The following is a 13,814-nucleotide window of genomic DNA, read 5'->3' as shown; positions in this document are numbered from 1 at the left end:
TGCCAAGTCTTACGCTGCATTGCTGCTGCAATCTGACGAGAGCAGGCACATTCAGCTTAGAATGGCCGTTGACAGCAGCTGGTCAATTTGAACCTTCTTTTACTATCTCATAGAGAAACTAACACAATTTTCAGGTTCAAAAAGGTCAACGGAACTTGGGATTCCCAGCCAGTCTCCCATGCTGGTACTTGCCAAGCCTTAAGCTGCATTGCTGCTGCGAGCTCACGAGAGCAGGCACATTCAGCTTAGATTGGCTGTTGACAGCAGCTGTTCAATTTGAACCTTCTTTTACTATCTCATAGAGAAACTAACACAATTTTCAGGTTCAAAAAGGTCAACGGAACTTGAGATTCCCAGCCAGTCTCCCATGCTGGTACTTGCCAAGCCTTAAGCTGCATTGCTGCTGCAATCTGACGAGAGCAGGCACATTCAGCTTAGAATGGCCGTTGACAGCAGCTGTTCAATTTGAACCTTCTTTTACTATCTCATAGAGAAACTAACACAATTTTCAGGTTCAAAAAGGTCAACGGAACTTGGGACTCCCAGCCAGTCTCCCATGCTGGTACTTGCCAAGCCTTAAGCTGCATTGCTGCTGCCATCTGACGAGAGCAGGCACATTCAGCTTAGAATGGCCGTTGACAGCAGCTGTTCAATTTGAACCTTCTTTTACCATCTTTGACAGAGAAACTAACAATTTTCAGGTTCAAAAAGGTCGACAGAACTTGGGATTCCCAGCCAGTCTCCCATGCTGGTACTTGCCAAGCCTTAAGCTGCATTGCTGCTGCGATCTGACGAGAGCAGGCACATTCAGCTTAGAATGGCCGTTGACAGCAGCTGTTCAGTTTGAACCTTCTTTTACTATCTCATAGAGAAACTAACACAATTTTCAGGTTCAAAAAGGTCAACGGAACTTGGGATTCCCAGCCAGTCTCCCATGCTGGTACTTGCCAAGCCTTAAGCTGCTGCGATCTGACGAGAGCAGGCACATTCAGCTTAGAATGGCCGTTGACAGCAGCTGTTCAATTTGTACCTTCTTTTACTATCTCATAGAGAAACTAACACAATTTTCAGGTTCAAAAAGGTCAACAAAACTTGGGATTCCCAGCCAGTCTCCCATGCTGGTACTTGCCAAGCCTTAAGCTGCATTGCTGCTGCGATCTGACGAGAGCAGGCACATTCAGCTTAGATCGGCTGTTCACAGCTGCTCTTCAATTTGAACCTTCTTTTACTATCTCATAGAGAAACTAACACAATTTTCAGGTTCAAAAAGGTCAACGGAACTTGGGATTCCCAGCCAGTCTCCCATGCTGGTACTTGCCAAGCCTTAAGCTGCATTGCTGCTGCAATCTGACGAGAGCAGGCACATTCAGCTTAGAATGGCCGTTGACAGCAGCTGTTCAATTTGAACCTTCTTTTACTATCTCATAGAGAAACTAACACAATTTTCAGGTTCAAAAAGGTCAACGGAACTTGGGATTCCCAGCCAGTCTCCCATGCTGGTACTTGCCAAGCCTTAAGCTGCATTGCTGCTGCGATCTGACGAGAGCAGGCACATTCAGCTTAGAATGGCCGTTGACAGCAGCTGTTCAATTTGAACCTTCTTTTACTATCTCATAGAGAAACTAACACAATTTTCAGGTTCAAAAAGGTCAACGGAACTTGGGATTCCCAGCCAGTCTCCCATGCTGGTACTTGCCAAGCCTTAAGCTGCATTGATGCTGCGATCTGACGAGAGCAGGCACATTCAGCTTAGAATGGCCGTTGACAGCAGTTGTTCAGTTTGAACCTTCTTTTACTATCTCATAGAGAAACTAACACAATTTTCAGGTTCAAAAAGGTCAACGGAACTTGGGATTCGCAGCCAGTCTCCCATGCTGGTACTTGCCAAGCCTTAAGCCGCATCGCTGCTGTGATCCGACAAGAGCACGCACATTCAGCTTAGAATGGCCGTTGACAGCAGCTGTTCAATTTGAACCTTCTTTTACTATCTCATAGAGAAACTAACACAATTTTCAGGTTCAAAAAGGTCAACGGAACTTGGGATTCCCAGCCAGTCTCCCATGCTGGTACTTGCCAAGCCTTAAGCTGCATTGCTGCTGCGATCTGACGAGAGCAGGCACATTCAGCTTAGAATGGCCGTTGACAGCAGCTGTTCAATTTGAACCTTCTTTTACTATCTCATAGAGAAACTAACACAATTTTCAGGTTCAAAAAGGTCAACGGAACTTGGGATTCCCAGCCAGTCTCCCATGCTGGTACTTGCCAAGCCTTAAGCTGCATTGCTGCTGCGATCTGACGAGAGCAGGCACATTCAGCTTAGAATGGCCGTTGACAGCAGCTGTTCAATTTGAACCTTCTTTTACTATCTCATAGAGAAACTAACACAATTTTCAGGTTCAAAAAGGTCAACGGAACTTGGGATTCCCAGCCAGTCTCCCATGCTGGTACTTGCCAAGCCTTAAGCTGCATTGCTGCTGCGATCTGACGAGAGCAGGCACATTCAGCTTAGAATGGCCGTTGACAGCAGCTGTTCAATTTGAACCTTCTTTTACCATCTTTGACAGAGAAACTAACAATTTTCAGGTTCAAAAAGGTCAACAGAACTTGGGATTCCCAGCCAGTCTCCCATGCTGGTACTTGCCAAGCCTTAAGCTGCATTGCTGCTGCGATCTGACGAGAGCAGGCACATTCAGCTTAGAATGGCCGTTGACAGCAGCTGCCTAATTTCTACTTTCTTTTACTATCTCATAGAGAAACTAACACAATTTTCAGGTTCAAAAAGGTCAATGAAACTTGGGATTCCCAGCCAGTCTCCCATGCTGGTACTTGCCAAGCCTTAAGCTGCATTGCTGCTGCCATCTGACGAGAGCAGGCACATTCAGCTTAGAATGGCCGTTGACAGCAGCTGTTCAGTTTGAACCTTCTTTTACTATCTCATAGAGAAACTAACACAATTTTCAGGTTCAAAAAGGTCATCGGAACTTGGGATTCCCAGCCAGTCTCCCATGCTGGTACTTGCCAAGCCTTAAGCTGCTGCGATCTGACGAGAGCAGGCACATTCAGCTTAGAATGGCCGTTGACAGCAGCTGTTCAATTTGAACCTTCTTTTACTATCTCATAGAGAAACTAACACAATTTTCAGGTTCAAAAAGGTCAACAGAACTTGGGATTCCCAGCCAGTCTCCCATGCTGGTACTTGCCAAGCCTTAAGCTGCATTGCTGCTGCGATCTGACGAGAGCAGGCACATTCAGCTTAGATTGGCTGTTGACAGCAGCTGTTCAATTTGAACCTTCTTTTACTATCTCATAGAGAAACTAACACAATTTTCAGGTTCAAAAAGGTCAACGGAACTTGGGATTCCCAGCCAGTCTCCCATGCTGGTACTTGCCAAGCCTTAAGCTGCATTGCTGCTGCAATCTGACGAGAGCAGGCACATTCAGCTTAGAATGGCCGTTGACAGCAGCTGTTCAATTTGAACCTTCTTTTACTATCTCATAGAGAAACTAACACAATTTTCAGGTTCAAAAAGGTCAACGGAACTTGGGATTCCCAGCCAGTCTCCCATGCTGGTACTTGCCAAGCCTTAAGCTGCATTGCTGCTGCGATCTGACGAGAGCAGGCACATTCAGCTTAGAATGGCCGTTGACAGCAGCTGTTCAATTTGAACCTTCTTTTACTATCTCATAGAGAAACTAACACAATTTTCAGGTTCAAAAAGGTCAACGGAACTTGGGATTCCCAGCCAGTCTCCCATGCTGGTACTTGCCAAGCCTTAAGCTGCATTGATGCTGCGATCTGACGAGAGCAGGCACATTCAGCTTAGAATGGCCGTTGACAGCAGCTGTTCAGTTTGAACCTTCTTTTACTATCTCATAGAGAAACTAACACAATTTTCAGGTTCAAAAAGGTCAACGGAACTTGGGATTCGCAGCCAGTCTCCCATGCTGGTACTTGCCAAGCCTTAAGCCGCATCGCTGCTGTGATCCGACAAGAGCACGCACATTCAGCTTAGAATGGCCGTTGACAGCAGCTGTTCAATTTGAACCTTCTTTTACTATCTCATAGAGAAACTAACACAATTTTCAGGTTCAAAAAGGTCAACGGAACTTGGGATTCGCAGCCAGTCTCCCATGCTGGTACTTGCCAAGCCTTAAGCTGCATTGCTGCTGCCATCTGACGAGAGCAGGCACATTCAGCTTAGAATGGCCGTTGACAGCAGCTGTTCAATTTGAACCTTCTTTTACCATCTTTGACAGAGAAACTAACAATTTTCAGGTTCAAAAAGGTCAACAGAACTTGGGATTCCCAGCCAGTCTCCCATGCTGGTACTTGCCAAGCCTTAAGCTGCATTGCTGCTGCGATCTGACGAGAGCAGGCACATTCAGCTTAGAATGGCCGTTGCCAGCAGCTGTTCAGTTTGAACCTTCTTTTACTATCTCATAGAGAAACTAACACAATTTTCAGGTTCAAAAAGGTCAACGAAACTTGGGATTCCCAGCCAGTCTCCCATGCTGGTACTTGCCAAGCCTTAAGCTGCTGCGATCTGACGAGAGCAGGCACATTCAGCTTAGAATGGCCGTTGACAGCAGCTGTTCAATTTGAACCTTCTTTTACTATCTCATAGAGAAACTAACACAATTTTCAGGTTCAAAAAGTTCAACAGAACTTGGGATTCCCAGCCAGTCTCCCATGCTGGTACTTGCCAAGCCTTAAGCTGCATTGCTGCTGCGATCTGACGAGAGCAGGCACATTCAGCTTAGATTGGCTGTTGACAGCAGCTGTTCAATTTGAACCTTCTTTTACTATCTCATAGAGAAACTAACACAATTTTCAGGTTCAAAAAGGTCAACGGAACTTGGGATTCCCAGCCAGTCTCCTATGCTGGTACTTGCCAAGCCTTAAGCTGCATTGCTGCTGCGATCTGACGAGAGCAGGCACATTCAGCTTAGAATGGACGTTGACAGCAGCTGTTCAATTTGAACCTTCTTTTACTATCTCATAGAGAAACTAACACAATTTTCAGGTTCAAAAAGGTCAACGGAACTTGGGATTCCCAGCCAGTCTCCCATGCTGGTACTTGCCAAGCCTTAAGCTGCATTGCTGCTGCCATCTGACGAGAGCAGGCACATTCAGCTTAGAATGGCCGTTGACAGCAGCTGTTCAATTTGAACCTTCTTTTACCATCTTTGACAGAGAAACTAACAATTTTCAGGTTCAAAAAGGTCAACAGAACTTGGGATTCCCAGCCAGTCTCCCATGCTGGTACTTGCCAAGCCTTAAGCTGCATTGCTGCTGCGATCTGACGAGAGCAGGCACATTCAGCTTAGAATGGCCGTTGACAGCAGCTGCCTAATTTCTACTTTCTTTTACTATCTCATAGAGAAACTAACACAATCTTCAGGTTCAAAAAGGTCAACGAAACTTGGGATTCCCAGCCAGTCTCCCATGCTGGTACTTGCCAAGCCTTAAGCTGCATTGCTGCTGCGATCTGACGAGAGCAGGCACATTCAGCTTAGAATGGCCGTTGACAGCAGCTGTTCAGTTTGAACCTTCTTTTACTATCTCATAGAGAAACTAACACAATTTTCAGGTTCAAAAAGGTCAACGGAACTTGGGATTCCCAGCCAGTCTCCCATGCTGGTACTTGCCAAGCCTTAAGCTGCTGCGATCTGACGAGAGCAGGCACATTCAGCTTAGAATGGCCGTTGACAGCAGCTGTTCAGTTTGAACCTTCTTTTACTATCTCATAGAGAAACTAACACAATTTTCAGGTTCAAAAATGTCAACGGAACTTGGGATTCCCAGCTAGTCTCCCATGCTGGTACTTGCCAAGCCTTAAGCTGCATTGCTGCTGCGATCTGACGAGAGCAGGCACATTCAGCTTAGAATGGCCGTTGACAGCAGCTGTTCAGTTTGAACCTTCTTTTACTATCTCATAGAGAAACTAACACAATTTTCAGGTTCAAAAAGGTCAACGGAACTTGGAATTCGCAGCCAGTCTCCCATGCTGGTACTTGCCAAGCCTTAAGCCGCATCGCTGCTGTGATCCGACAAGAGCACGCACATTCAGCTTAGAATGGCCGTTGACAGCAGCTGTTCAATTTGAACCTTCTTTTACTATCTCATAGAGAAACTAACACAATTTTCAGGTTCAAAAAGGTCAACAGAACTTGGGATTCCCAGCCAGTCTCCCATGCTGGTACTTGCCAAGCCTTAAGCTGCTGCGATCTGACGAGAGCAGGCACATTCAGCTTAGAATGGCCGTTGACAGCAGCTGTTCAATTTGAACCTTCTTTTACTATCTCATAGAGAAAATAACACAATTTTCAGGTTCAAAAAGGTCAACAGAACTTGGGATTCCCAGCCAGTCTCCCATGCTGGTACTTGCCAAGCCTTAAGCTGCATTGCTGCTGCGATCTGACGAGAGCAGGCACATTCAGCTTAGAATGGCTGTTGACAGCAGCAGTTCAATTTGAACCTTCTTTTACTATCTCATAGAGAAACTAACACAATTTTCAGGTTCAAAAAGGTCAACGGAACTTGGGATTCCCAGCCAGTCTCCCATGCTGGTACTTGCCAAGCCTTAAGCTGCATTGATGCTGCGATCTGACGAGAGCAGGCACATTCAGCTTAGAATGGCCGTTGACAGCAGCTGTTCAGTTTGAACCTTCTTTTACTATCTCATAGAGAAACTAACACAATTTTCAGGTTCAAAAAGGTCAACGGAACTTGGGATTCCCAGCCAGTCTCCCATGCTGGTACTTGCCAAGCCTTAAGCTGCATTGCTGCTGCGATCTGACGAGAGCAGGCACATTCAGCTTAGAATGGCCGTTGACAGCAGCTGTTCAATTTGAACCTTCTTTTACTATCTCATAGAGAAACTAACACAATTTTCAGGTTCAAAAAGGTCAACAGAACTTGGGATTCCCAGCTAGTCTCCCATGCTGGTACTTGCCAAGCCTTAAGCTGCATTGCTGCTGCGATCTGACGAGAGCAGGCACATTCAGCTTAGAATGGCCGTTGACAGCAGCTGTTCAATTTGAACCTTCTTTTACTATCTCATTGAGAAACTAACACAATTTTCAGGTTCAAAAAGGTCAACGGAACTTGGGATTCCCAGCCAGTCTCCCATGCTGGTACTTGCCAAGCCTTAAGCTGCATTGATGCTGCGATCTGACGAGAGCAGGCACATTCAGCTTAGAATGGCCGTTGACAGCAGCTGTTCAATTTGAACCTTCTTTTACTATCTCATAGAGAAACTAACACAATTTTCAGGTTCAAAAAGGTCAACGGAACTTGGGATTCCCAGCCAGTCTCCCATGCTGGTACTTGCCAAGTCTTACGCTGCATTGCTGCTGCAATCTGACGAGAGCAGGCACATTCAGCTTAGAATGGCCGTTGACAGCAGCTGGTCAATTTGAACCTTCTTTTACTATCTCATAGAGAAACTAACACAATTTTCAGGTTCAAAAAGGTCAACGGAACTTGGGATTCCCAGCCAGTCTCCCATGCTGGTACTTGCCAAGCCTTAAGCTGCATTGCTGCTGCGATCTCACGAGAGCAGGCACATTCAGCTTAGATTGGCTGTTGACAGCAGCTGTTCAATTTGAACCTTCTTTTACTATCTCATAGAGAAACTAACACAATTTTCAGGTTCAAAAAGGTCAACGGAACTTGGGATTCCCAGCCAGTCTCCCATGCTGGTACTTGCCAAGCCTTAAGCTGCATTGCTGCTGCAATCTGACGAGAGCAGGCACATTCAGCTTAGAATGGCCGTTGACAGCAGCTGTTCAATTTGAACCTTCTTTTACTATCTCATAGAGAAACTAACACAATTTTCAGGTTCAAAAAGGTCAACGGAACTTGGGATTCCCAGCCAGTCTCCCATGCTGGTACTTGCCAAGCCTTAAGCTGCATTGCTGCTGCCATCTGACGAGAGCAGGCACATTCAGCTTAGAATGGCCGTTGACAGCAGCTGTTCAGTTTGAACCTTCTTTTACTATCTCATAGAGAAACTAACACAATTTTCAGGTTCAAAAAGGTCAACGGAACTTGGGATTCCCAGCCAGTCTCCCATGCTGGTACTTGCCAAGCCTTAAGCTGCTGCGATCTGACGAGAGCAGGCACATTCAGCTTAGAATGGCCGTTGACAGCAGCTGTTCAATTTGTACCTTCTTTTACTATCTCATAGAGAAACTAACACAATTTTCAGGTTCAAAAAGGTCAACAAAACTTGGGATTCCCAGCCAGTCTCCCATGCTGGTACTTGCCAAGCCTTAAGCTGCATTGCTGCTGCGATCTGACGAGAGCAGGCACATTCAGCTTAGATCGGCTGTTCACAGCTGCTCTTCAATTTGAACCTTCTTTTACTATCTCATAGAGAAACTAACACAATTTTCAGGTTCAAAAAGGTCAACGGAACTTGGGATTCCCAGCCAGTCTCCCATGCTGGTACTTGCCAAGCCTTAAGCTGCATTGCTGCTGCAATCTGACGAGAGCAGGCACATTCAGCTTAGAATGGCCGTTGACAGCAGCTGTTCAATTTGAACCTTCTTTTACTATCTCATAGAGAAACTAACACAATTTTCAGGTTCAAAAAGGTCAACGGAACTTGGGATTCCCAGCCAGTCTCCCATGCTGGTACTTGCCAAGCCTTAAGCTGCATTGCTGCTGCGATCTGACGAGAGCAGGCACATTCAGCTTAGAATGGCCGTTGACAGCAGCTGTTCAATTTGAACCTTCTTTTACTATCTCATAGAGAAACTAACACAATTTTCAGGTTCAAAAAGGTCAACGGAACTTGGGATTCCCAGCCAGTCTCCCATGCTGGTACTTGCCAAGCCTTAAGCTGCATTGATGCTGCGATCTGACGAGAGCAGGCACATTCAGCTTAGAATGGCCGTTGACAGCAGTTGTTCAGTTTGAACCTTCTTTTACTATCTCATAGAGAAACTAACACAATTTTCAGGTTCAAAAAGGTCAACGGAACTTGGGATTCGCAGCCAGTCTCCCATGCTGGTACTTGCCAAGCCTTAAGCCGCATCGCTGCTGTGATCCGACAAGAGCACGCACATTCAGCTTAGAATGGCCGTTGACAGCAGCTGTTCAATTTGAACCTTCTTTTACTATCTCATAGAGAAACTAACACAATTTTCAGGTTCAAAAAGGTCAACGGAACTTGGGATTCCCAGCCAGTCTCCCATGCTGGTACTTGCCAAGCCTTAAGCTGCATTGCTGCTGCGATCTGACGAGAGCAGGCACATTCAGCTTAGAATGGCCGTTGACAGCAGCTGTTCAATTTGAACCTTCTTTTACTATCTCATAGAGAAACTAACACAATTTTCAGGTTCAAAAAGGTCAACGGAACTTGGGATTCCCAGCCAGTCTCCCATGCTGGTACTTGCCAAGCCTTAAGCTGCATTGCTGCTGCGATCTGACGAGAGCAGGCACATTCAGCTTAGAATGGCCGTTGACAGCAGCTGTTCAATTTGAACCTTCTTTTACTATCTCATAGAGAAACTAACACAATTTTCAGGTTCAAAAAGGTCAACGGAACTTGGGATTCCCAGCCAGTCTCCCATGCTGGTACTTGCCAAGCCTTAAGCTGCATTGCTGCTGCGATCTGACGAGAGCAGGCACATTCAGCTTAGAATGGCCGTTGACAGCAGCTGTTCAATTTGAACCTTCTTTTACCATCTTTGATAGAGAAACTAACAATTTTCAGGTTCAAAAAGGTCAACAGAACTTGGGATTCCCAGCCAGTCTCCCATGCTGGTACTTGCCAAGCCTTAAGCTGCATTGCTGCTGCGATCTGACGAGAGCAGGCACATTCAGCTTAGAATGGCCGTTGACAGCAGCTGCCTAATTTCTACTTTCTTTTACTATCTCATAGAGAAACTAACACAATTTTCAGGTTCAAAAAGGTCAATGAAACTTGGGATTCCCAGCCAGTCTCCCATGCTGGTACTTGCCAAGCCTTAAGCTGCATTGCTGCTGCGATCTGACGAGAGCAGGCACATTCAGCTTAGAATGGCCGTTGACAGCAGCTGTTCAGTTTGAACCTTCTTTTACTATCTCATAGAGAAACTAACACAATTTTCAGGTTCAAAAAGGTCATCGGAACTTGGGATTCCCAGCCAGTCTCCCATGCTGGTACTTGCCAAGCCTTAAGCTGCTGCGATCTGACGAGAGCAGGCACATTCAGCTTAGAATGGCCGTTGACAGCAGCTGTTCAATTTGAACCTTCTTTTACTATCTCATAGAGAAACTAACACAATTTTCAGGTTCAAAAAGGTCAACAGAACTTGGGATTCCCAGCCAGTCTCCCATGCTGGTACTTGCCAAGCCTTAAGCTGCATTGCTGCTGCGATCTGACGAGAGCAGGCACATTCAGCTTAGATTGGCTGTTGACAGCAGCTGTTCAATTTGAACCTTCTTTTACTATCTCATAGAGAAACGAACACAATTTTCAGGTTCAAAAAGGTCAACGGAACTTGGGATTCCCAGCCAGTCTCCCATGCTGGTACTTGCCAAGCCTTAAGCTGCATTGATGCTGCGATCTGACGAGAGCAGGCACATTCAGCTTAGAATGGCCGTTGACAGCAGCTGTTCACTTTGAACCTTCTTTTACTATCTCATAGAGAAACTAACACAATTTTCAGGTTCAAAAAGGTCAACGGAACTTGGGATTCGCAGCCAGTCTCCCATGCTGGTACTTGCCAAGCCTTAAGCCGCATCGCTGCTGTGATCCGACAAGAGCACGCACATTCAGCTTAGAATGGCCGTTGACAGCAGCTGTTCAATTTGAACCTTCTTTTACTATCTCATAGAGAAACTAACACAATTTTCAGGTTCAAAAAGGTCAACGGAACTTGGGATTCCCAGCCAGTCTCCCATGCTGGTACTTGCCAAGCCTTAAGCTGCATTGCTGCTGCGATCTGACGAGAGCAGGCACATTCAGCTTAGAATGGCCGTTGACAGCAGCTGTTCAATTTGAACCTTCTTTTACTATCTCATAGAGAAACTAACACAATTTTCAGGTTCAAAAAGGTCAACGGAACTTGGGATTCCCAGCCAGTCTCCCATGCTGGTACTTGCCAAGCCTTAAGCTGCATTGCTGCTGCGATCTGACGAGAGCAGGCACATTCAGCTTAGAATGGCCATTGACAGCAGCTGTTCAATTTGAACCTTCTTTTACTATCTCATAGAGAAACTAACACAATTTTCAGGTTCAAAAAGGTCAACGGAACTTGGGATTCCCAGCCAGTCTCCCATGCTGGTACTTGCCAAGCCTTAAGCTGCATTGCTGCTGCCATCTGACGAGAGCAGGCACATTCAGCTTAGAATGGCCGTTGACAGCAGCTGTTCAATTTGAACCTTCTTTTATCATCTTTGACAGAGAAACTAACAATTTTCAGGTTCAAAAAGGTCAACAGAACTTGGGATTCCCAGCCAGTCTCCCATGCTGGTACTTGCCAAGCCTTAAGCTGCATTGCTGCTGCGATCTGACGAGAGCAGGCACATTCAGCTTAGAATGGCCGTTGACAGCAGCTGTTCAGTTTGAACCTTCTTTTACTATCTCATAGAGAAACTAACACAATTTTCAGGTTCAAAAAGGTCAACGGAACTTGGGATTCCCAGCCAGTCTCCCATGCTGGTACTTGCCAAGCCTTAAGCTGCTGCGATCTGACGAGAGCAGGCACATTCAGCTTAGAATGGCCGTTGACAGCAGCTGTTCAATTTGAACCTTCTTTTACTATCTCATAGAGAAACTAACACAATTTTCAGGTTCAAAAAGTTCAACAGAACTTGGGATTCCCAGCCAGTCTCCCATGCTGGTACTTGCCAAGCCTTAAGCTGCATTGCTGCTGCGATCTGACGAGAGCAGGCACATTCAGCTTAGATTGGCTGTTGACAGCAGCTGTTCAAATTGAACCTTCTTTTACTATCTCATAGAGAAACTAACACAATTTTCAGGTTCAAAAAGGTCAACGGAACTTGGGATTCCCAGCCAGTCTCCCATGCTGGTACTTGCCAAGCCTTAAGCTGCATTGCTGCTGCGATCTGACGAGAGCAGGCACATTCAGCTTAGAATGGCCGTTGACAGCAGCTGTTCAATTTGAACCTTCTTTTACTATCTCATAGAGAAACTAACACAATTTTCAGGTTCAAAAAGGTCAACGGAACTTGGGATTCCCAGCCAGTCTCCCATGCTGGTACTTGCCAAGCCTTAAGCTGCATTGCTGCTGCGATCTGACGAGAGCAGGCACGTTCAGCTTAGAATGGCCGTTGACAGCAGCTGTTCAATTTGAACCTTCTTTTACCATCTTTGACAGAGAAACTAACAATTTTCAGGTTCAAAAAGGTCAACAGAACTTGGGATTCCCAGCCAGTCTCCCATGCTGGTACTTGCCAAGCCTTAAGCTGCATTGCTGCTGCGATCTGACGAGAGCAGGCACATTCAGCTTAGAATGGCCGTTGACAGCAGCTGTTCAATTTGAACCTTCTTTTACTATCTCATAGAGAAACTAACACAATTTTCAGGTTCAAAAAGGTCAACGGAACTTGGGATTCCCAGCCAGTCTCCCATGCTGGTACTTGCCAAGCCTTAAGCTGCATTGCTGCTGCCATCTGACGAGAGCAGGCACATTCAGCTTAGAATGGCCGTTGACAGCAGCTGTTCAATTTGAACCTTCTTTTACCATCTTTGACAGAGAAACTAACAATTTTCAGGTTCAAAAAGGTCAACAGAACTTGGGATTCCCAGCCAGTCTCCCATGCTGGTACTTGCCAAGCCTTAAGCTGCATTGCTGCTGCGATCTGACGAGAGCAGGCACATTCAGCTTAGAATGGCCGTTGACAGCAGCTGCCTAATTTCTACTTTCTTTTACTATCTCATAGAGAAACTAACACAATCTTCAGGTTCAAAAAGGTCAACGAGACTTGGGATTCCCAGCCAGTCTCCCATGCTGGTACTTGCCAAGCCTTAAGCTGCATTGCTGCTGCGATCTGACGAGAGCAGGCACATTCAGCTTAGAATGGCCGTTGACAGCAGCTGTTCAGTTTGAACCTTCTTTTACTATCTCATAGAGAAACTAACACAATTTTCAGGTTCAAAAAGGTCAACGGAACTTGGGATTCCCAGCCAGTCTCCCATGCTGGTACTTGCCAAGCCTTAAGCTGCTGCGATCTGACGAGAGCAGGCACATTCAGCTTAGAATGGCCGTTGACAGCAGCTGTTCAGTTTGAACCTTCTTTTACTATCTCATAGAGAAACTAACACAATTTTCAGGTTCAAAAAGGTCAACGGAACTTGGGATTCCCAGCTAGTCTCCCATGCTGGTACTTGCCAAGCCTTAAGCTGCATTGCTGCTGCGATCTGACGAGAGCAGGCACATTCAGCTTAGAATGGCCGTTGACAGCAGCTGTTCAGTTTGAACCTTCTTTTACTATCTCATAGAGAAACTAACACAATTTTCAGGTTCAAAAAGGTCAACGGAACTTGGAATTCGCAGCCAGTCTCCCATGCTGGTACTTGCCAAGCCTTAAGCCGCATCGCTGCTGTGATCCGACAAGAGCACGCACATTCAGCTTAGAATGGCCGTTGACAGCAGCTGTTCAATTTGAACCTTCTTTTACTATCTCATAGAGAAACTAACACAATTTTCAGGTTCAAAAAGGTCAACAGAACTTGGGATTCCCAGCCAGTCTCCCATGCTGGTACTTGCCAAGCCTTAAGCTGCTGCGATCTGACGAGAGCAGGCACATTCAGCTTAGAATGGCCGTTGACAGCAGCTGTTCAATTTGAACCTTC

General features: G+C 45.9%; 51 pseudogenes; all 51 read right to left on the bottom strand.

Moving 5' to 3' along the window:
• Window positions 1-332: 332 nt before the first annotated feature.
• Window positions 333-451, bottom strand: LOC140092012 (5S ribosomal RNA; annotated as a pseudogene).
• A 70-nt stretch (window positions 452-521) lies between these two features.
• Window positions 522-640, bottom strand: LOC140095366 (5S ribosomal RNA; annotated as a pseudogene).
• Window positions 641-710: 70 nt separating this feature from the next.
• Window positions 711-829, bottom strand: LOC140087050 (5S ribosomal RNA; annotated as a pseudogene).
• A 440-nt stretch (window positions 830-1,269) lies between these two features.
• LOC140086992 (5S ribosomal RNA) lies at window positions 1,270-1,388 on the bottom strand (annotated as a pseudogene).
• A 70-nt stretch (window positions 1,389-1,458) lies between these two features.
• On the bottom strand, window positions 1,459-1,577 carry LOC140102059 (5S ribosomal RNA; annotated as a pseudogene).
• Window positions 1,578-1,647: 70 nt separating this feature from the next.
• Window positions 1,648-1,766, bottom strand: LOC140084547 (5S ribosomal RNA; annotated as a pseudogene).
• A 259-nt stretch (window positions 1,767-2,025) lies between these two features.
• On the bottom strand, window positions 2,026-2,144 carry LOC140102058 (5S ribosomal RNA; annotated as a pseudogene).
• A 70-nt stretch (window positions 2,145-2,214) lies between these two features.
• LOC140102055 (5S ribosomal RNA) lies at window positions 2,215-2,333 on the bottom strand (annotated as a pseudogene).
• A 70-nt stretch (window positions 2,334-2,403) lies between these two features.
• LOC140102054 (5S ribosomal RNA) lies at window positions 2,404-2,522 on the bottom strand (annotated as a pseudogene).
• A 70-nt stretch (window positions 2,523-2,592) lies between these two features.
• LOC140081396 (5S ribosomal RNA) lies at window positions 2,593-2,711 on the bottom strand (annotated as a pseudogene).
• Window positions 2,712-3,151: 440 nt separating this feature from the next.
• Window positions 3,152-3,270, bottom strand: LOC140087894 (5S ribosomal RNA; annotated as a pseudogene).
• A 70-nt stretch (window positions 3,271-3,340) lies between these two features.
• On the bottom strand, window positions 3,341-3,459 carry LOC140086990 (5S ribosomal RNA; annotated as a pseudogene).
• Window positions 3,460-3,529: 70 nt separating this feature from the next.
• Window positions 3,530-3,648, bottom strand: LOC140102053 (5S ribosomal RNA; annotated as a pseudogene).
• A 70-nt stretch (window positions 3,649-3,718) lies between these two features.
• LOC140084546 (5S ribosomal RNA) lies at window positions 3,719-3,837 on the bottom strand (annotated as a pseudogene).
• A 259-nt stretch (window positions 3,838-4,096) lies between these two features.
• On the bottom strand, window positions 4,097-4,215 carry LOC140098758 (5S ribosomal RNA; annotated as a pseudogene).
• A 70-nt stretch (window positions 4,216-4,285) lies between these two features.
• Window positions 4,286-4,404, bottom strand: LOC140088156 (5S ribosomal RNA; annotated as a pseudogene).
• A 251-nt stretch (window positions 4,405-4,655) lies between these two features.
• Window positions 4,656-4,774, bottom strand: LOC140096107 (5S ribosomal RNA; annotated as a pseudogene).
• A 70-nt stretch (window positions 4,775-4,844) lies between these two features.
• LOC140086234 (5S ribosomal RNA) lies at window positions 4,845-4,963 on the bottom strand (annotated as a pseudogene).
• A 70-nt stretch (window positions 4,964-5,033) lies between these two features.
• On the bottom strand, window positions 5,034-5,152 carry LOC140092400 (5S ribosomal RNA; annotated as a pseudogene).
• Window positions 5,153-5,222: 70 nt separating this feature from the next.
• LOC140081395 (5S ribosomal RNA) lies at window positions 5,223-5,341 on the bottom strand (annotated as a pseudogene).
• Window positions 5,342-5,411: 70 nt separating this feature from the next.
• On the bottom strand, window positions 5,412-5,530 carry LOC140083516 (5S ribosomal RNA; annotated as a pseudogene).
• Window positions 5,531-5,781: 251 nt separating this feature from the next.
• LOC140081667 (5S ribosomal RNA) lies at window positions 5,782-5,900 on the bottom strand (annotated as a pseudogene).
• A 440-nt stretch (window positions 5,901-6,340) lies between these two features.
• On the bottom strand, window positions 6,341-6,459 carry LOC140081949 (5S ribosomal RNA; annotated as a pseudogene).
• Window positions 6,460-6,529: 70 nt separating this feature from the next.
• On the bottom strand, window positions 6,530-6,648 carry LOC140084545 (5S ribosomal RNA; annotated as a pseudogene).
• A 70-nt stretch (window positions 6,649-6,718) lies between these two features.
• Window positions 6,719-6,837, bottom strand: LOC140102052 (5S ribosomal RNA; annotated as a pseudogene).
• A 70-nt stretch (window positions 6,838-6,907) lies between these two features.
• LOC140078539 (5S ribosomal RNA) lies at window positions 6,908-7,026 on the bottom strand (annotated as a pseudogene).
• A 70-nt stretch (window positions 7,027-7,096) lies between these two features.
• LOC140084544 (5S ribosomal RNA) lies at window positions 7,097-7,215 on the bottom strand (annotated as a pseudogene).
• A 448-nt stretch (window positions 7,216-7,663) lies between these two features.
• LOC140086989 (5S ribosomal RNA) lies at window positions 7,664-7,782 on the bottom strand (annotated as a pseudogene).
• A 70-nt stretch (window positions 7,783-7,852) lies between these two features.
• On the bottom strand, window positions 7,853-7,971 carry LOC140092399 (5S ribosomal RNA; annotated as a pseudogene).
• A 440-nt stretch (window positions 7,972-8,411) lies between these two features.
• LOC140086988 (5S ribosomal RNA) lies at window positions 8,412-8,530 on the bottom strand (annotated as a pseudogene).
• A 70-nt stretch (window positions 8,531-8,600) lies between these two features.
• On the bottom strand, window positions 8,601-8,719 carry LOC140102051 (5S ribosomal RNA; annotated as a pseudogene).
• A 70-nt stretch (window positions 8,720-8,789) lies between these two features.
• Window positions 8,790-8,908, bottom strand: LOC140084543 (5S ribosomal RNA; annotated as a pseudogene).
• A 259-nt stretch (window positions 8,909-9,167) lies between these two features.
• LOC140102050 (5S ribosomal RNA) lies at window positions 9,168-9,286 on the bottom strand (annotated as a pseudogene).
• A 70-nt stretch (window positions 9,287-9,356) lies between these two features.
• Window positions 9,357-9,475, bottom strand: LOC140102049 (5S ribosomal RNA; annotated as a pseudogene).
• Window positions 9,476-9,545: 70 nt separating this feature from the next.
• Window positions 9,546-9,664, bottom strand: LOC140102048 (5S ribosomal RNA; annotated as a pseudogene).
• A 70-nt stretch (window positions 9,665-9,734) lies between these two features.
• LOC140081393 (5S ribosomal RNA) lies at window positions 9,735-9,853 on the bottom strand (annotated as a pseudogene).
• Window positions 9,854-9,923: 70 nt separating this feature from the next.
• LOC140093929 (5S ribosomal RNA) lies at window positions 9,924-10,042 on the bottom strand (annotated as a pseudogene).
• A 251-nt stretch (window positions 10,043-10,293) lies between these two features.
• Window positions 10,294-10,412, bottom strand: LOC140087893 (5S ribosomal RNA; annotated as a pseudogene).
• A 70-nt stretch (window positions 10,413-10,482) lies between these two features.
• On the bottom strand, window positions 10,483-10,601 carry LOC140084542 (5S ribosomal RNA; annotated as a pseudogene).
• Window positions 10,602-10,860: 259 nt separating this feature from the next.
• On the bottom strand, window positions 10,861-10,979 carry LOC140102047 (5S ribosomal RNA; annotated as a pseudogene).
• A 70-nt stretch (window positions 10,980-11,049) lies between these two features.
• LOC140082878 (5S ribosomal RNA) lies at window positions 11,050-11,168 on the bottom strand (annotated as a pseudogene).
• Window positions 11,169-11,238: 70 nt separating this feature from the next.
• On the bottom strand, window positions 11,239-11,357 carry LOC140092398 (5S ribosomal RNA; annotated as a pseudogene).
• Window positions 11,358-11,427: 70 nt separating this feature from the next.
• LOC140081392 (5S ribosomal RNA) lies at window positions 11,428-11,546 on the bottom strand (annotated as a pseudogene).
• A 251-nt stretch (window positions 11,547-11,797) lies between these two features.
• Window positions 11,798-11,916, bottom strand: LOC140096106 (5S ribosomal RNA; annotated as a pseudogene).
• Window positions 11,917-11,986: 70 nt separating this feature from the next.
• LOC140102045 (5S ribosomal RNA) lies at window positions 11,987-12,105 on the bottom strand (annotated as a pseudogene).
• Window positions 12,106-12,175: 70 nt separating this feature from the next.
• Window positions 12,176-12,294, bottom strand: LOC140078461 (5S ribosomal RNA; annotated as a pseudogene).
• A 70-nt stretch (window positions 12,295-12,364) lies between these two features.
• LOC140081391 (5S ribosomal RNA) lies at window positions 12,365-12,483 on the bottom strand (annotated as a pseudogene).
• A 70-nt stretch (window positions 12,484-12,553) lies between these two features.
• LOC140092397 (5S ribosomal RNA) lies at window positions 12,554-12,672 on the bottom strand (annotated as a pseudogene).
• Window positions 12,673-12,742: 70 nt separating this feature from the next.
• LOC140081390 (5S ribosomal RNA) lies at window positions 12,743-12,861 on the bottom strand (annotated as a pseudogene).
• A 70-nt stretch (window positions 12,862-12,931) lies between these two features.
• Window positions 12,932-13,050, bottom strand: LOC140084833 (5S ribosomal RNA; annotated as a pseudogene).
• Window positions 13,051-13,301: 251 nt separating this feature from the next.
• On the bottom strand, window positions 13,302-13,420 carry LOC140085994 (5S ribosomal RNA; annotated as a pseudogene).
• Between the last annotated feature and the right edge of the window lie 394 nt (window positions 13,421-13,814).

The sequence above is a fragment of the Engystomops pustulosus genome, chromosome 9 (assembly GCF_040894005.1).
Source record: "Engystomops pustulosus chromosome 9, aEngPut4.maternal, whole genome shotgun sequence".
NCBI classification, from domain to species: domain Eukaryota; kingdom Metazoa; phylum Chordata; class Amphibia; order Anura; family Leptodactylidae; genus Engystomops; species Engystomops pustulosus.
The sequence above is the reverse complement of the archived record's forward strand: the minus strand, read 5'-3'. Positions and strand labels throughout refer to the sequence as shown.